The 20,752-nt window shown below is 40.0% G+C and overlaps 1 protein-coding gene across 1 annotated transcript in view; it reads left to right on the forward strand.

Annotated features, from left to right (window-relative positions):
* Nucleotides 1-8,838: 8,838 nt before the first annotated feature.
* The window catches only part of LOC107667243 (ciliary neurotrophic factor receptor subunit alpha-like), a gene marked incomplete at its 3' end in the record, with an annotated part of 139,834 nt that continues 127,920 nt past the window's right edge, over nucleotides 8,839-20,752 (forward strand). The window contains exon 1 of the mRNA XM_016458865.1: nucleotides 8,839-9,043. The remainder of the gene's footprint in view (nucleotides 9,044-20,752) is intronic.

Here is a 20,752-nt window from a genome sequence, read left to right on the forward strand (position 1 = left end):
GTCCAGAGTTTTGCGACCTTAGGGAGCGTGATGGATTGTAGCGTGGTAGAAGACTAGTTAGGTACGCAGGAGCTAAACCATTGAGGGCCTTATAGGCAAGTAATTATATTTTGTAACAGATACGGAACTTAATAGGTAGCCAGTGCAGACACTGTAAAATTAGGGTAATATGATCATATTTTATTGACCTGGTAAGGATTCTAGCCACTGCATTTTGGACTACCTGTAGCTTGTTTATTGAAGATGCAGGACAACCACCTAGCAGTGCATTACAATAGTCCAGTTATTATTGGTCATCCAATAATGACCAATGACTTTTACATTTTTAACACACTCTGTTAGCTTAGATAATTTAGAAGGATTCGGGAAATCAAAATAGAACTAGTGACAGCGCTCTGATTTTTTTTGTTGTAGAATACGATAGGGGATATATTCACACGTTATAGAAACGAAAATGATGGTGTATAAATATGTCAGTGACCATATGATTGTAAAGCACTTTGGGTGTACAGCAATACACAATAAAGCGCTATATAAATGCCTCATTCATTAATTAATTCAGCTATGGCCGCCAGGTAAACCTTCAGAGTGGAGGGGGATAACCCTGCGGATAAATGCTCCTGCAGAAACTCCAGAACTGTACCAACTGGGCAGTTGACTGGGGCTTGCAGTCGCTGTCCTTACCAAGAAGTGAAAAGCTTCCACTTCAAGGTGTACAGTTTCCTCGTGGCGGGAGCTCTGGACTAGAGTATGGTCTCAACAACCTCAGTTGAGAGACCGGATGCTATGAGCTGTGCCCCCTCAGGGGCCATGCCAACAACTTCCATAACTCCGGGTGGGGGTGAAGGATGGTGCCCCCTGCCTGAGAGAGGAGGTCCCTCCTGATCGGAATCTCCAGCGGAGAACCGTCAAGGAGGGTCACAAGGTCGGAGAACCATACTCGGGCCGTCCAGAATGGGGCTACTAGCAGCAGACGGACCCCGTCCTGGCGTACTCTGGCTGGGCTGGATGCATGAGGGAGAACCATAGCGGACAGTGTGTCGTTTCCTGTGACGTGAATAGATCCACTTCCACCTGGCCAAACTCTCTCCAAAGGAGGTCCACCACCTCTTGGTGGAACCTCCATTCCCCAGGCCTCAGCCCCTGTCTCGACACGATGTGTGCTCCCTGATTGAGATGCCCAGAGATGTAGACCTCTCTTAGTGAGAGGAACTTTCCCTGAGCCCACATACAGGATCTGGTGCGCCAGCCTGTAAAGGGGGCGCGAGCACAGACCCCCCTGCTGGTTGATGTAGGAGACCACCGATGTGTTGTCTGTGCGGACAAGCACATGATGTCCCCTTAGGTCTGGAAGGAAGTGTTTTAGAGCTCGAAACAGGGCCAACATCTTCAGGCAGTTGATGTGCCACGTGAGATGATGGCCTTCCCACAGACCTCGGGCCCAGCCCGTGAAGGAGGCATCTGTCGTTAGTGTTACACGACAACAAGGAGCCCCCAATGATGGCCCTTGAGACAGGAACCAAGGTTTTTTCCACATGTCTAAGGCATGTAAGCATCGCCGCATTCCCCCTCGGGGAAAACCCCTTGGTTCTAAGCCACCACTACAAGGTTCTCATGTACAGCAGGCCAAAAGGTATCACGTTGGACTCAGCTGCCATCAGACCCAACAGTTTCTGAAACTGTTTGACGCTGAGTGACTGGCCTTCTCTCACTCTCCTCACGGCTGTGAGAATCGCTTCGATACGAGCAGGAGACAACTGTGCCTGCAACGTTGTCGAGTCCCACACCATGCCCAGATAAGTGGTTCTCTGTAGTGGAGAAAGCATACTTTTCTTGACATTTAGCCGTAACCCCAGCTCTTTCATATTGGCGAGGATGACATCTTGATGCCGAGCCACCATGTGCACTGACTGAGCTAATATCAACCAATCGTCAATGTAATTCAGTATGCGGATGCCTTGAAGTCACAATGGAGCCAGGGCAGCATCCACACACTTCGTGAAAGTGTGGGGTGAGAGTGACAGGCCGAATGGAAGAACCCGATACTGGTATGTTCGCCCCCAAAAGCAAACCTCAGGAACTTCCTGTGTTGAGGAAGGATGGATACATGGAAGTATACGTCCTTGAGATCTATCGTGACAAACCAGTCCTTGGACCTGATTTGAGACACAATCTGGTTGAAAGTAAGCATCTTGAACCGAAATCGTTTGATAGCCCGGTTTAGTAATCACAGATCTATGATCAGACGCAACCCCCCATCCTTCTTCGGAACGATGACGTAACAGCTGTAGGAACACGTTCAATTCAATTCAAGTTTATTTGTACAGCGCTTTTCACGATACAAATCATTGCAAAGCAACTTTACAGCAAATTAAGAGAGACTGTAAAATTGGGGTAATATGATCATATGTTCTTGACCTGTTCTATGGCTTCCTTCCTTAAGAGAGTTTCTACTTCTTGTTCCAATACCAGAGCCTGCTCGGGGCCCACTAATGTAGGAATAACCCCACTGAAGCAAAGTGGACAAGAACCGAACTGGATTCTGTAACCTCTCTCTACAATGTGCAGGACCCATTGTGAGACATTTGGCAGAAGTTTCCACGCTGCCAGAAAGTCTACTAAGGGAACCAGTCTCTCGAGTAATAACGGTCCGGAGATCCGTTTTCTGCTTCGAGGACCCCGACCGAGAGCGCTGCCCCACCCCCTGGTCTTTCTGCAGGGAGGTACAGGATGTGACACTCTGTTTCTGGGTCTGGCGATATGAGGAGCTGGATGGCTGCTCCCGCTCAGCAGTCCCAACGACCTGGGAACGGCGAGGGAGGACACGCTGGAATGCTACCGCCTGCTTCTTCGCCTCCTGAAACCTCTCGACGAAAGTGTCTTCTGCGCCGCCAAAGAGGCCAGAAGGCGATAGCGGGGCATTCAGCAGGAAGAATCTGTCCTTATCTTGTAACTCGGACAGATTCAACCACAGGAGTCGCTCCGTGGCCACGAGAGCTGCCATGGAACGGCCAATGGCTCTGGCTGTTTCCTTGGTGGCCCGAAGCGACAAATCTGTGGCCCGACGCAGTTCGGCGACTGCGTCGGATTCCTCTCCCTCCCTAGTGTTCAGGTCTTTTAGCAGGTCGGCCTGGTACACCTGCAACACCACCATACCGATGGCTCTGGCCATTTCCTTGGTGGCCCGAAGCGACAGGTCTGTGGCCCAATGTTCAGCAACTACGTCGGATTCCTCTTCCCCCCTATCATCCAGGTCATTTAGCAGGTCAGCCTGGTATGCCTGCAACACCGCCACAGTGTGCAGACACGCACCGGCCTGACCTGCCGCCGTATAAGCTTTCCCAACCAGGATGGATGTCATTTTTACTGGCCTAGTGGAAAGCTTCAGGGCCTTCAGGGATGATGCTGAGGACGGGGAGAGATAGCTCGCTAGTGTCAGCTCCACTGCCGGCATCGCCCCATAACCCTTCTCATTCATTCCCACGATGTTAGAGTAGTTGGTTACTGTTGGGCTGAGTACGGTTTCTCCCACGATCTCAACACCTCGGCATGGAGATCGGAGAAAAATGGAAGGCCCTGGCGTGAAGGTTGCGATCTGGCTTTAATGAAGCACTCGTCCAGTTTGCTTTTGGGACGAGCGTCCTGTTTCTCGGCTGGCCAATCGATTTTTAGCTCGGCAACAGCGCGAGTCAAAACCTCCACTAGCTCCTCATATGCGAGGGACTGTGGTGGCGAGTCCACAGTCTCCTCCGTGTGGACGCTCATCACATCAACCTCCTCGGAGGAAGATAGATGAAGCGCCTGGCTCTCTCTCCGGGGGGAAGAAACCGCAGGGCGGGCTTCCAGTCGCTGAGAGGGAGCCGTGGATCTAGAGGGTGAGGACCGAGATAAGGACGAGCCCGTCTCGGATCCCTCCGCTAAATCCACTTGCGATTCCCACAATAACAGCCGCCGCTGTGCCTCAGCAGGATCGCGAATGTGGCCGCTTTCATTGAAGACGGCCAGGCAGGAGTGGAGCACACGGAGCGGGAGAAGCTCACAGTCATGGCAGGCCCCCTCGAGGGCTGCCCGTGCATGCTCTGCTCCCAAACAGACGACGCACAAATAAAAAAAAAACGACTTGAAACGCCGTCTGCTCGCCACATCAGATTTTGTTTTACACTTAGGCATTGTCTCGCTTAGTGCTTATGCACTTAGTGCTTATGCAACACACACACATACACAGACGTGCTCGCTGAAGAGCAGAAGCTAACGTGTGTTTGCCGGATGCGCTTTTATGCTTCCTGGCTGCTCACGTCACCCCGCTAGTGACGTCTCGCTTATCTATTTGACTGATTTCACACATGCATCAGTATGGGGTCTCGCTGGGGGCGTTCCCAAAGCGTTCGACGCAGTTCCTGAAGGGGAACCTCCATCCATGCAATCTTTCATTCAGACAAAATGTTTTATATAGTGGACAAAGGTTCCTTAGAGTTTATTTTGAGTTCCTTAAAGAACCCTTGAGTATACAGTTTGTAAAATAACTTTGGAAATGTTCCATGTATGTTAAAAGGTCTTTGTGGAGCCATAGATGCCAATAAAGAACCTTTATTTTTAAGAGTGTAACTCTTAAGTGTAAGCATGGTGGCTATGAGTTTTTGCATGGCCAAGCACCATTTTCTTTTAAAAATGTAAAAGTGTAGTTATATTATACGGTGCATGAAAGATCACAAGTTCATTTACATTCAAATAGTTTCATAAAACTTTAACTCTGAATTTTTCATACCCATCCATATATGAATATATAACTACTGATCTGGTATGCATTGTATAATGTTCATTAGTGACTTAATGGTATTCGGTATAAAGAAACTGACCCCTATTTCTTCTCTTTTTTATGCTATTTCAGTATTGAAGCTACTGCATCCAAAACCATCTTGTCCTCTGAACCAAAATGCCAGTCATTTCTGTAATCACTTAACAGTATCACTGTCGATCCCAGCTCATCTTGTAACTTTACAGCGTGACAGTGTGTTCCTGCAGCAGTGTTGGGCAGTAACGCATTACTTAGTAACGCCTTATTGTAATTTGATTACTTTTTTAGTAACGGAGTAATTTAACGCATTATAATTTTCAAAATATTAATTAGAGTATAGTTACAAGCCGAAGTCTCTATACGCTACTGCGGCGTTACATTGCTGACAGAATGCAGTGTTTTATAATCTAGAGATTGTAAAAAGGATGTAGCACAGGCACTGTCGAGTCAAGTGCCAGTGGATTAGAGACTTGCTCCCGCGAGACCCGACACAACAGAGTGTGGCACGGGTGGGTAGACACTCGTGTGTGTGCGGGATGCGGGAGAATAAAATGATTCACGGGACTCCCGCAAAATAGAAATATCTACAGTGCTGGGGAAAATTACTTTTAAAAGTAATGCATTACAATATTGCGTTACTCCATTAAAAAGTAACTAATTACGTTACTTAGTTACTTTTTATGGAAAGTAATGTGTTACGTTACTTTTGCATTACTTTTTAAATCTGGACAGGGCTTGCTTGTTTGTTTTTAAAATAAAAAAGTTATATTTTTGGCAAATGTAAAAGCCTTTTCACACCAAAAGTGAAATGAATAAGCCTCAGACTGAAGGGAAAGTAAATTTACGTCTGTACAGTAGAATGCAGATGAAGAAATTTCAACACACTTCAGCAATAAAAAAAGACAAACAAATGTTTGTCTAGAGTAATTTGTGCTTATTAGTATGGCTGAACTGGATCGTCGAAGGTCAGAAGCAAAGACATTGGTTAACAGAATGGGATTAAATACATAAAGGATATTTGTGTTGTTTAACATTTAATTATTGCAGGTTTGCGTCATATTCTGAGTTGCATTATTTTTATTCATTTTGAGGAATACTGAATCTGTGTTTTTTTTGTGTGAGTGAGATGAATTAATGCATATTCATATTTATTTTAGAACTACAGTAACATCTTCTGATTTCTCTCAACATGGGGACAGGAGAGCTGTCAGTCAATAAATTGGAAAAAAAGTAACTTGCGTTACCTATTTGAAAAAGTAACTCAGATATTCTCTTGTAACTTAAAAAGTAATGCGTTACTTTACTAGTTACTTGAAAAAAAGTAACCTGATTACGTAACTCGCGTTACTTGTAATGCGTTACCCCCAACACTGAATATCTAAACATAAAATATCTAAAACAAATAAATTGGTATTCATCTATTGCACAAAAGCAACATGAATAATATAAAATATAAACGATTAACAGGTGCAAGCGTATGCAGAGTTTCTATATAGGCTATAACACGTGTTTGCAGCGTTGAGCATTGCAGTGCTGAAATTTGCATGCTCATCAATCCTCTCATTATAACACACGAATTGTAGACATTATGAAAGATTCATTATGCATATATTTATTGTGTTATAACAGAGATTTGTGAGATTGCGATGAACTGAGATGAATTTTAGAGATTATAAATGCAGCGCTCTTTGCTGGCATTCTGCCATGCCAAACCATGCATGCAGCAGCCGCTTGCTTTAGTTAAAAATAACAGTGTTCTGTGAATGTTGATGCTTTAATAACAAATATTTATCGGGAGCGTGTATGCTGGGATTTCCCAAATTTAATGGTGAAAAAAGTAACGCAACTAGTAATGTAACTAATTACTAATTACTTTTGAAATAAAGTAATCAGAACAGTAAAGTGATTACTTTTAAAAGGAGTAATCAGTAATCAATAATTTGATTACATTTTCAGAGTAACTTGCCCAACACTGTCCTGCAGTGCATTGTGGGTAGTCTCCCCCACTGGCTGAACGGTGAGCAGACTGATAGGATGGCTAGTAGTGACTTTGCTTTTCTGTGGAGCAGCTCATGTTTAATGCACAGCCCTGCTGAGCTCTGAGTATTGATTTGTAAATGCACGCCATGTGTGTTTATCTGGCTAAGATTCTCACCATTGTTTCAGGAGGCACATTTGCATAGAAGCAAGAGCCCAGAAGAGAGAGAGAGAGAGGAGGAGGGGGCATAACGTGGTGATGAGCTGTAGTTCAAATGTGCTTTAAAGAAAGAAGGGAGAAAAAAAAAACAGGAGAGAGACAGATAAAGGAAGTGGGGTGCAAGTTTCAGCTGCTGATTATTGTGATTGGTGGAAAGACCATTTTGTAACATTAATTCATTCATTCATTCATTCATTCACTGTTGTACATTGTTTATTATTTGATTTTTGGCATGTCTGTTTATTATTTAAGGTGTGCATTTTCCATTACGATTGGTTTGCGCTATGTTTAGTGTGCATTATTTATGTTTGGTGTGTGTTAATTGTTGCATTTCACGTGCATTCATTGATTGCTTATTATGTTGCAACTCTACAGCATGATTTCACCATCCAGCTAGGTTCTTCTACAATTACCCCATCAACTTCGGTCAGAAATCTTGGTGTAATCTTTGATGACCAGTTGACCTTCAAAAACCACATTGCAAAGACTGCTCGATCTTGCAGGTTTGCAATGCACAACATCAGAAAGATCAGGCCCTTTATAACAGAGCATGCTGCACAACTTCTTGTCCAGGCCCTTGTCATTTCTAGGCTGGACTACTACAATGCTCTTCTGGCTGGAACCTTTGTCTTTCTCTTTATTTATTCCTTCAATTTCTAGCTTGTACTTATTTGAACAAATGCCTGAAACTTGGTATTACGAGCACTTCCTGTGTCTGTTTGCCTCTTTAAGAAGAATCGCTTTATGTATTCCCCAATTTTAAGTCGCTTTGGATAAAAGCGTCTGCAAAATGACTAAACGTAAACGTAAATGTAAATGTTGAACCTGTGGTTTGTTGTTATGTTTAGTGCACTATATGCTGTTTGTTGTGTTTGGTGTGCACTGTTTATTATATTTTGTCGAGGGTGTTTTATTTTTATGTTTGTTGATTGTTGCATTTTATGTGTGTTGTTTATTATATTCAATCTGAGTTTTGTTGTTTTTATGTTTGGTGTATAGGATGTTTGCTGTGCTTTGTTTGTTGTGTTTGGTGTGCACTGTTTATTATATTTAGTTGAATGTGCGTTGTTTGTTATATTTGTTGTTTGTTTTTAGTTATTTGTTTAATCTCAAGTTCTCTTTGATTTTTAATTTGTAGATAAACAGTTGTAGAAACATCAAAGGAAAAAAAATAAAAAAAGATGATCTTACAAATCTTTAAAATTATCAACATTTATATTTGAATTGTTTATGTTTTATTCTTTTAGGGGACACTTTAAATGCATCCAGCAAGCGATTTATCTTAACAAGCCAAATACCAATTGGGGGAGTTCAGATTACAAATAAAAATAAACAATAAATAAATTAAATTAATAAATAAATAAAATAAAATAAAAAATAATATTAAATAAAAAAATGTTAGAGGTTTTGAGATTTCAACGTCTCAAATTGTGCCCAGTCTGCAATTTATTTATTTATTTTTTAAATCAAATTGTTCCAAAGGTCAAATTTTTGCCTAACTTCAAGACGAACTGAGAAATAGCGGACACTTGAATAAAGCATGACTGAAAACCCTGTTAAGTCTCCTGAGCTATGAAAGAGCAAACTCTGAGCAACATAAATTTCTCTTTGGGTGGTTGCATTTGTGTTTTTGTTAATCGTGCCATGGGTATTGCAAGCATATGTCACTGTGCGCGCGTGTGTGTGTGTGTCTCTCTGGCAGCGCACACTTCCTGCAACAGTGGCTAGGGGGTGCATGTGGACAGAGGAAACCACACTAATATATTCCTCACTGGCTGCTGTAAGCTGGTCACATGGGGAGCCAGTGCGAGTTTAAAAGTGCTTTGGTTTCCCTTCAGCCAGTGCAGTGTGAGCCTTTGCTTGAGACGCACACACATACACACACACTACACGCCTTTGCCTACAGAACAGCAACTTTCTGTACTGGAGCTTCTCTGATCTACCCAAACACACGCACACATTTTCACATCTGTGTGCTGCTACAGAGGACAAGACACAGGCATTAAGGAGCGGAGGAAGATAAGGCAAGAGACGGAAGCAAACGCTTTTAAGTAAGTACCTTGATTCTATCTCTTCTTTATAAAATGTCAGTCATTTTTAACAGGAATGTTTTGTTGCATGCGATGCCATTTGGTTTTGTGCTTTGAGGGACATGCAAAGATGGACAGATTTTTTTTTGGAGCTCCTATTTTGTAAGCTGTTGGGATCAACAAATGATTGGCAAATGTCACCTAATGGAATATTTCCTGTTTACTTGAGGTGTCACAGTATTCACTAGCCGCAGCGTCTCCCGGCTCTCCGCTGCCTGTTATGCACGTGTTAGAAGGATGCGAGCGAGCGTGTTAGACAGCCGCGCACCATGCAAGAAATGTGATTCACGCAGCCTCGCTCCGGGAAGAGGAGGCAACCAAAGTGGCCAGTTCGCTGGAGAGAGGATAGACGGGGGTGAGGATCAGGGTATGGAGGAATGGGAGAGAAAGACGGGCAATCGAGTGAAAGTGGAGAGGCTTTGAAAAGTCCTGACACTAGGCAGACAATTAGCCCCAGCTTCTGTTATCTGTGCCTTTTCTGTAGCCGCTGCTCTGAAGTCGCGGGCCAAGGGAAGATCTGACCCAGTGTCAACACTCCTGCATGGAAGCCATTATCAGGACCTGATTGATTAGTTTTAGGAAATCTCCTCATCTCCTCCTCCTTCTCCAGCTTGGGCTGCTGCTTTTTGTTCTTTGGCTGGGCTTGTATCTTGCCGGTTTCCCTGCCTTTACTTTCTTCATCTGTCTCTTGGACTTTCGTTGTGGGTGTACATCTCATGGAAACTTGTCCGAGTCACATTTAAAAAAAAATAAAAATATTTTGCATGAAGAAAACATCAGATATTATTATTTGCCTTTTTGCCTTTATTTATTTATACATACAAATTAAATCACCATAATGCATGCCGATTAAATTATAGAATGTTTATTTATTATTTTAAGTATTTTTTTTATTTACATTTTAAGAATAAGAAATAAAATAAGAAATATCAACAAATGTATTAACAAATGTATTTTAAAATATCTATCTATCATCTATCTATCTATCTATCTATCTATCTATCTATCGTCGGCTTTATTTATTTATGGAAATTGTCATGTCACAATGCAATGAGTCTTAGAAGGAAAAAGATCCATTTTCATTAAGCAAAGTATAATGTTTTATTACTTCCTTTTGATCGCGCATTAAAATATGACCTGGACACGTTCTTGACAGGTTTCATGAGATTCATCCATATGCATATCTACTGGTCTTTTTGACTTATTGGGATGCAACATCCATTTATTGGTGGGCTAAAACTCTTTATCTGTAACACAGAGACATGCTGCGGGGGTAAAGCTCTTTGTCTTTGGTTTTAAAGACTCTGCCCTCCTCACATTAGCCCAAAGGGGGGTCAGCTTAACTCTGGTAGGGTTGACACTGCCTTAATGACGCCCTGTTTCATGCCTTATTGAGAGCGGTGACTGAATGGCTGCCGGACACCTATTTTCTTTTTAAATGAGCGTCTCTGCTTTCTCTGTGCAGTGTTTCAGTTCATAAAGCCTTCACCGAAGGGGCTCTCGCTGTCATCTGAGCAGCCTGTAGCTTGGCACCTGGTTTTAGTTTGACTCCTTCCACACAAACGCAGTAAAAGAGCAACACGCGCCGGTCCGGGAGCTCGTGTGGATGTAAATAAAACGTTGCAGGCTCAATAAAAGAGCTAAAGTGCGGCGCACGTGCTACGTTAGGCTTAATTAAATTAATACACTCCTATCGGCAGATTAAGCAGGACGTCTTTAGGTCTGGTATCATGGTAGGGATTCGTCTCGTGGGGTGTGATTCGAGACCCCATGCTCGCGTTTTTCACTCTAATCTCTCCGTCCTGCCCCGGAGCCGTGTTTATGATTCAAACAGAAGAAAAGTAAAGTAACACCAGCATAATATTTCCCTTAACATACTTACCCCTTGGATAAACATCCTTAAACAGATGTCAGAACGCAGGCTGATCACAGACAACGGGGGCTGCCGATGCTTTCTTCCCCAACATACACAAATTCTACAAATTAGAAGCTGGTGCTTGAGGAATCCGCCAGGAAAACGCTTCCCACTGCTCTCATTTTCAGAGCCAGGGCCACACTGAGATGAAATAGTCTATGATCTTTATGAACTGAGTTGTTAAAGCTGTTGTGATGTGTTGGTAATCTGCTGCTTATTAAATTATGATTTGATTGATTTATTTATCATTTCGTTTGCGTGTGAATTTGAAGCCTGTGTCCTTTATGCAGTAAATAACTGCTCATCTCGAAAATTCTTGTTATTTTCTTGACTCTTCCAATTTAGCCCTTCACTGAGCTAACTAATGTGATGTTGCCACCGTTTGATATTGAGAATGTGAATGCGACCAACCCCATGCGCTGTATTAGTATTCATTCAAATGTATTTAAATGCGAGAAGTCTTGTTTTGACTTCCACATGGGTTTTTATGTGGAAATTAATATTTATATCACTTAGAATGACAGTATGGAGTAGATTTGCATTCCCTGATGGAAATGCTAGCTCTTTTGCGTTTTTTTTTTTTTTTTGTACCATGGGTATTTAAGGGTGTGCGTACAGTGTTTGGCGCAAATTCATAATAATATTGTACGAAGTCTAATTTTTTAACCAGTTTTTGCACAGTTCACATATGCTCAAATTTTTGGTCACACTTTAGTTTGAGGACCAGTTCTCACTATTAACTATGACTTTTGCCTCAATAAACTCCTTATTTTGCTGCTTATTTATAGTTAGTAAGGCTGTTTAGGTATGTGGTAGGATTAAGGGATCTAAAATATGGTCATTCAGAATAAGGCATTAATATGTGCTTTATAAGTGCTAATAAACATCTAATATGCTAGTGGTGTGCATGCTAGCTAACAAACTACTGGAGATGGCAACAACAATTGACGGTAGCATTAACAAGCTTAGAAGATAGATGCAGCTCTAGTAACGTACATAGATATATTTATCTGTCATAACGTCTGGAGAGAAATAGCGCAGACGCTAGACAAAGATGAACATTTCTTGTGTGCATGTGTCAAGTGTCTATGTTCGCGCACGCTGTCAAGAAAGTTTTAGAAAGTCTAGCACTCGGCTATACATATACGTTAAGCATTCGCACCAAAACTGAAATTTAATTTTGCCTTAAAACGTAGTTTACACATGTTCAGCTTTGGGAATGAAAAATGAAATGGCATTGCTTTGTTTCCTGCTGGCTGTATAGAAGAACAAATTCACCATATGACACCATCTTTGCGATGTGAGGACCAATGGGAACACAGTATGCAAATGTCACAATGATGTCATCACAGCCAGTTACATTTTAAATGCTGTCCATAAAAAATTAGAGATGCACCGATCGATCGGCCAGGGATCGGAATCGGCCGATTTTCCTCATGATCGGCCCGGATCGGTGATCGGCCGGTCAGTCTCACTTCTTTCCGACTTCGAGCTGATCCGTTTTGTTACCAGCGGCACAGGCAATAACATCAGCCGCGGATTCTCGCTCTCTTCTCTCCGAAGACCCCTTCTCTCTCACACACGTCTCATTCGCTCCGGTTAAATTGTGCTTGTATTGCGCATTATTTTAGTAATTCCCACAGGTTTCGCTCTTATACCAAACGCGCGCGCACCACCACTGATCTATATTAGTGGAGCGCACAATCCATGCTCAGTCTCAAACAGCTTGTGAGCCACAAATACCAAAATGAGTGGCTAACTGCGCTAAAACGTTCAAATACATAAAAAATTATGTCAAAATGCCCGTTTTGGCGAGTATCCAGTTAAACACAGTCAGTTTTGGAACGTTAAATAGTTGAGAAAGAGAACGCATGTTGTGTAACAGTATATTGGGTCCGTGGATAAACTCTTAAAGGGACCGCAGTCCAATTTCCTGCTGCTGTCTCTCATGTTAATCAAAGAACAAAAGACAAAGAAAATAATTTTCTGCTTTTGACTGAATACGTTTTATAACTTAAATGGTAAGCATTAATCTGTATTTAATTTTTACAATGAAGACTACAGAAATTAAAGTAACTTTAATTTCTGTAGTATTTCTTACCTGAATAAAAACTTACTTAACCTGAAAAATGTAGTTTCATAACTCTCTTTATTCTACTGCATTTATTTGTGCTGTTGTTTGCAATTTTTTTTTTCTTATTTTATTACTGACTTTTTACTTGTGTTTTTTTTTTTTTTAAATAAAACTTTGCATTGAAGAAAAGTAGTTTTTTGTTTGTATATGCTGTCAATTATAGTTCTTAGAAAGAAAATCGGAATCGGCAAAAATCGGTATCGGCAGATCACACTAACAAGAAATCGGAATCGGCCAAGAATATTGCAATCGGTGCATCTCTATAAAAAATAGATTCCGCACATCTAAGCCTGAAAATATCTGCAGCACAAAGTTTGAATGGAGCGATTAAGCAATTCAGGTAGAAATTACAGAAACAACAATTATATCATGAGTTTAGAACATAGTGCATTCAAATTTATCTTAATTAGAAATGTGTCTTTGCACCTTGCTGCTCTGATTGAAATCTATTGTTTCTGCCTGGGTATGGAAATTATATGTTATATGCTGTAGATGAAGCCATCTGCATGTTGCATGGATACCCGATGTCTCAACTCATTTTCATGCCTGTAGGTGGGCTGAACATGTATAGGGGTTGTAAATCCATCTATATACCATCTATATATTTGTTCATTGACACCTTTGGGTCAACCTTGGATCAAAGTATCCCTCCTGTTATGAACATTCAATGCACTAACTCCACCAAACCCCGATGTTCCTCCTTCCCAAAGGACTCTTCAAGATTTGTCTCTGCTTGAAACTAATTATACCTTTGGTTGCATGAAATCTATTATTCTTCCATTTAACCATGTCCACAAAGTGTCCGCTATTACCAAACCGGGATATCTGGATCATAACTAACCTGTTTAACTCAAACATGTGACTTAACATTGGTCTTTTCCTCAATGGCTCCGTTCCTGTTCATGAAGGATTATAATACCAGATCCAGGTCCTCCATCCCAGACTCTATTTAAAGACACATCTTGACCCTTGCGAAAGTAAACACAGAGTATACATGGTTATTTATAGTCTGAAGGCCATAAGATCACCAGCATGTCTTCGAAAGGTCAAGGAGTTGACGCTTTTGCCGTTGCCTTGGAGGTAAATTTGGTTCCTGAACTTTCGAGTGTCATTTACTGACCACCTCTATCGCTTTTGCACCTGTAGATGAAGATTTAAGCCAGGAAAGGTGGTCCAAGGTCAGGGCACAAGGGTGACCCGTATCTCTAGGCACAGTGCAAAATACAGGATGACCAGAAAATAGTAACCCAAACAACAACCCTCGAGCAAAGAGCAAACCAAAAAAATGCTGGAGCTCTTCTCTGGCCACGTCGCAAGCTTTTAATCTATTAACTGCTGATCCTTAAACTCTAATCAATGCAGGCTTTTATATTTCCATTAAACGAGAAAGGGAAATGAATAAATAAATCATGCCGTCAGAGTGGCCAGCCTCCTTCACTTGGAAAACCATCACAGACGGACCTCTTCTTAGCGTGTGCATTGCAAATCGCGTTAGTGCTCTGGGGCAGAGTTATTTGCCCAATTTCCCTCCATTCCCTTGGCTTTTTATGGCATATCTGCATTATTAGTGCCACTGCTTTTGATAGCAAGCATGCTCAGTTATTAAGGGAAGGGGGTTTGCAGAATTCGGACGAGGGGGGAGGCGTTGTGTTGACTGGGAAAGGTTAATTGCATTATCATTCCCCATTTGGCCTCTGATTGGAGTGGACTGGGGAAAATGCCAGGGTACATTTCTCTGTTTACGCCCCGGCATGGGCTACTATGAACCCTGGCAGATATTCAAGGTTGAGGGCCCCTGGACACGCCACATTTGTGGCGCCTTAGTCCTGCACAAGCTGCCTGGTTCCTCTTGCAAATTCAACATCTTGTACCTCTTTCGTAACCTGTTAATGGCATAGCGTACTTGTGAAAGTGAAACTTGGAGAAATGCTAAAATAAAGAGGTTAACGTCTTTCAAACAAATCAAGATGAAGCTGAGATTGTTCTAAAGAAGGATCAACATGAAGCAGAGTTTACATTGTTGGCGGATGCAACTTGTTGCATTAATATAGCTTTCAGTTGATGCTTTGCATATGCCAGCTATTTTACAGTGCCTTAAATCTTTGCAAAATTTGGAGTTGGAGCTATATGTTTTATAATATTAGTTGTATTATTTTGAGTATTGGTTTGCATCAGTCAAAACATTCTATTTTTTTTATTTATTTTTTTATTAATGCTGTTCTTTAGAGGAATAAAAAAAGGTATCACAGTTTCCATGAAAATATAAAACAGCACAACTGCTTTCACAATGAAGAAAAAAAGAAAAAAAAACTTTCTTGAGCAGCAGATCAGCACAGAATCATTTCTGAAGGATGTGGGACTCTGAAGACTGGAGTAATGATGCTGAAAATTCAGCTTTGCATATCAGAAATAAATTGCATTTTAACATATATTAACAGTTAATTTAAGTTGTAATAATATTTCACAATATTATTGTTATTACTGTATGTTTTATCAAATAAATACAGCCTTGGTGAGCAGAAGAAATATAGAGAAAATACATTAAAATAATCTAACCAACTCTGCATCTGATATACTGTATGAACAATAAATGTTTCCATGTATCATGACTTTGCTTTTACTGCCCAGCATTACATACAGATCTACCGTGCATTTAGTTTCCTCCACAACAAGGTTGCAAATTGTGTTTTTAAAATGCAGCTCAAGTACCTCCATGCATCTTCACATTGAACAACACTATTAAACTGTCTTAATGGCGGGAAAAGACTGTTTAATATTGCATAAGTCTACCCTTTCGCTCAGCAGCTATTCAATCGGCAAACCCGGGTGATTAAATATTGTGAAATCCATTTAAAATAATCTTCTCTTCTTATTCTTAACTTAACGTGCCAAGTTAACTTGTATTGTCACCTGCAAGCATGATTAGATTTAGAGTGTTTAAAAGGCTTTTAATTGAAAACGGTGGCTTTATTAACAGTGCTGTGAAGCCCTGCAGGTGGACTAGATCTGCCCTGTAATCCTAGCAGTCTGGGTGTGATACGATTGTTTTCACTAAGCATGCTGAATTAGCTGTGCTCCCTGCTGCCCACAGCTGCTAGTGCCTCCATCGAGGAGCTGTTCCTTCAAGAGAAATACTTTCAACTCATTAATGTGGCTTAATAGTTATGGCTGGTTTGGAAAATTGTGTGAATTCCTCCGAATGACCTTTTGAAGGGGTCATATCATAAGGAGTCAATTTTTCCTTGATCTTTTAAGGTGAACAAGTTCATTGTACTATGAAAGCATATGCTAACTTTCCAAAAATAATGAAATGAAATTAAATAAAAAATATCTATATTCCCTTTCATCAAAAGTAATATTTTTGCAACTCTAGCAACTGCAGTTGCAACTTTAGCAATAAAAATAAAATAAAATGAAATAAAATACCATTTTATGACTTCTTTATGGTGGAGGGGAAAAACATTCTAGGTAATGTTCTGTCATGTGGTAATTACAGTTTAAGATGCTGTTGCTAATATGCTTAATAGTTCCATCATCATTGCTTGCAATATAAAGATTCACAGATAAATACTGAAATTCTAATTGCTCTGAAAGCAATGGATTTTGACTCGTCAGGCCTGAGACGAATCAATGCCATCAAAGCACAACATATGGGTGATATACAGTGCTTCTGATATGTTGGTCATGTAAGGATGTCTCTGAGCGAGCCGGTGTCCAGGTGGCTTAACTGCCTACTTAATGAGCACCAAATGAATGTATCTCGTCACCAGATGGCAAATGTTAAAAGAAAGTAATTTACTTTGAGTCTGTTTTTTCTGCGTTTTAAAAAATAATTGGACTGTGATTACAGTGAAATGTCATGCTGAGCACCCTGACATCATCAGCTGACGATATTTTCAAAATGAGGACCCCCTGCCGTTTGCTCATTAGGGGTTTATCCGACTAACATGGATTCACTCGGTAAGCGTCATTTTTAAAAAGAAAAAAATGTGCGCATAAATTAATTTTAATATTGCATACATATTATGTATTACATAATATGCATTATTGACAGAATGCCATGATGCACGTTATATCTTATTCCCCATTGTTTGAGTGAGAGAGCAGCTATTGACACTCCACAAGGTTGTGTGTAGTGTTGTTTTTGGCAGCCTGTTTTCATTTTAGTTTTAGTCTAGTTATGAAAAGGTTCCCGCGGTGCGAAAGGCCCAGAGTCTGTATCAGACTTAACTTTGTTTGTTGTCGTCTTCTAAATAATGCCGCGAGTGGGGCTTGAGGAAGTGACGTCGCCTGCGTCTGCGCAGTGCTCGTCTCGTTTTCGTCACGTGATAAAGGTTCGTTGATGACGATATTTAGTCATAATTTTCATTGACGAAAGCAACATTAGTTGTGTGATTTTTTTTTTTTTTTTTTTTAACACAATTTTAGTTCAGTGAAACATATAATGTGTCTTGGTCACACTTTTCTATTATTTTAGTCTTTTTTATTATTATTTTACACATTTTAGAATAGTAGTAAAAATGAAAACTATGAAAACATGCAGATATGCAAAATATTTAGCAACTGAAAATGCTTTTATATTTTGTGTTCTTCAAAGTAGTGTTCATTCACTCACTCACTCACTCACTCACTCACTCACTCACTCACTCACTCACTCACTCACTCACTCATTCATTTATTCATTCATTTATATATTAATTTTGTAAAGAAATATAGGCATATTTGTCTACAAAATTAATTTTGAACATTTTTAGTTAAAGCTTTTAGTTGAGAAGGCAGTTAAGCAGTTAAGAACGCAATCAAGTGTGTTCAATCTTTATTGAATTAAAATCTGTTATCTCCAGCTGTGTTCCAATAATCAAATGAAAAAAAGAGAGTATTTGTTATTTGTTTGGTTTAAAGATTAGTTGTAAAAACAGAAATTGTAAATATTAATTTAAATGTAAAATAAGTAAAGCTGAATATACAAATAAATCAATGAATAACAATGCAAGGGGAAATAATGTAAACATCTTAAGTTTTAATACAAAAATAAAATAAATAAAAATAATACAAAATAATTTTAATAAAAAATAAAATATACTGGTCTGTGTAAAGTGGTTACGAAACTAAACGAAATGAAATTAATAGAATAGAATAGAATAGAATAGAAGTCTGAAAGTCAGAACACAAGTAAAGTGCAGAAAGACACATTTTGGACTCATTATTTCAGATTTTCTAAAGATTATCTTGAGTGCTTCAGATGAGATCTTAAATTTTAATGCTAGATGAAAATGTCAAAATATGTCAATACTAAAAAGTGTTGACTTTTTCTTTCTTTTTTCTTTTCTTTCTTTTTTCCCTCCTTTGACTCGTCATAGAACAGGTCCGAAAACAAATATTCATTTTTCTCCATAGGGGCAACGGTATTTAGGTATACTGTAAATCTTTCCAGTCAGACCTACCGTGATCTAAGAAGTTTTTAAATGATTTAAATGAATCTCTCTCTCTCTCTCTCGCAATAAATAAATAAATAAATAAATTAATTAATTAATTAAATAAAAAATACAAAAAATAGAAATAAATAAATAAATAAAAATTGCAAAAGTAGCTGGTCAGTACTAAGATCAGTCTTCATCATCTTTTAAAAATAGTTATTGTGTCTTTCACGGTCTGTTTTCTATTGATTCTTAACCTCTGTGAACTTTGCAGTGAACAAAATAAACGATTATTTACTGTTTCATCTGATCTTAATCACCATAATGAAGTAGGGCAATATGATTGGAAGTAGTTAATCTGCTTAGAGAAATGGCCTCCTCTCCGTCTCTATAGTCATAATTATTCCTCCTTCACTCCATAGGGAGGCAGTCTCCTTAAGACGTTCATTAGTTACGACACAAACCATAACTCTAATCTCGCAAATAGTTTCCCCACATATTCCTGCTGATTTCCTGTTTCCAAAATGAGCCGGTTTTGACAAATGCTCACCTCAAGGTGGAGGTGCGAATCTGGCCTGAATTTATAGCCATCTTGCAAAACCTACGCTTGTCCTTTTTATGTCTCCCAAAATAATAAGACATCGTGATTAAGTAGCGAGTGGCGAAGATAGCGAGGAACAAATGCGCTAATGGTCGCTGAAAATAAAACAGTTGACAAGGCTGCATTAAAGCGCGTGCAATTTAAGCGCTTTGACAGCTTAGGTGCTGGTGTTGTGGAAAATATAACAGCGTGTAATTTACCCGAGAGAGAGTGCAGCCGAGATTTAAACCTTGTGTGAACCGTTAAAAGTGGATTTTAACAAAAGCTATAAGTCTTTGTAACCAGATATTATGTGATCTGCATTTAGCTGATTTTAGTCTTAAAATTGTAAGACAGTTCATAATATAAGATAATATACTATAATATAATATAACAATATAATATCATGTAATATGACATAAGTTAAATAGCGTCACAGAGAGAGAGAGGGAGAGAGAGAGAAAGGGTGAGAGAGAGAGAGAGAGGGTGAGAGAAAAGACATGGATAAAATTATTTATTTTTCATGTTTATTTGTCCATAAACCTCACTAAAACCTCATTTATTTATTTATTCCTTCATCCCATCCTTCATTTATAGTGTGAATGAAAATGTAAATGTAGTAAATGTTTTCCATAAACTTCACACAATTCCTTCCTTCCTTTCTTATGTATCTTTTCATCTGCAGCAAAATATAAAATGTGCACCAACATAACATTAGTTAACATCCACAATTAAATCTTGGTTAATTCCAGTACCAGTTTGCTTCAGAAATGGTTATTTAACTGATACATCCTGCAAATTCTGGACTCGAAGAAAATCCGATAATTACAACATTTCAATGCCGCTCATGTTCATTCATCCCATAAACATGATCTTTCCAGCATAACTTGATGGCAGCAAGAGTTTGGCCATGCAGAGCTAGTGAAGAAATGAACTTTGATGTGAAATGGCAGACAAATATATAAACAAGAAATCACACTAACGCAGAGGGAACAGTTGGTTAGTGCGCTACATTTGAAAAACCTGTAGTAACTTAATTGGCAAGAGCTTGATTTTCCCGACTCAACGTCTTGGGCTTTCAGGTAATCAAGCACACATTCAACACATGCAAGTTATGATGCAAAAGTGATTCGACTAATTAAGACTAACAACTGTTCTATCAATGTTTTTTTTTTCTTCCAGTCCCTTGGCTGATTTGTTAAGTTTTACAGAAACTATGCACTTTTTTGTGTTTAAAGTATTAGTTTAGCAACATGCAAATCCTTACTGAATAGTCTATGTTGCTGCCTGTGTTCCAAATCAGTCACTTATAAGGTTCAGTTAAGATGTTGTTGCCTACGTAGGCAATAAACATCAAGGCTCACATACAGAACGTCTCGGTTACGTATGTAACCCTCGTTCCCTGAAGGAGGGAACGGAGATGTCACGTCGGTGACCGACAGAAATTGGGATCTCGCTTAGAGAGACCAATCCACTTCGAGTGTAAACTAAACGAGCCAATGCACATTGGCATGCGATTATTGCATCCAGCTGCTGCTGATCACCGCGTGAGTATAAGTAGGCAGCAGATGCAACGCATATTCAGGTTTTCGCTGAGGAGCCGAGCCGGTGACCCGGCCGCTCA

Source organism: Sinocyclocheilus anshuiensis, unplaced genomic scaffold, assembly GCF_001515605.1.
Source record: "Sinocyclocheilus anshuiensis isolate Anshui unplaced genomic scaffold, SAMN03320099.WGS_v1.1 scaffold952, whole genome shotgun sequence".
Classification (NCBI taxonomy): Eukaryota; Metazoa; Chordata; class Actinopteri; order Cypriniformes; family Cyprinidae; genus Sinocyclocheilus; species Sinocyclocheilus anshuiensis.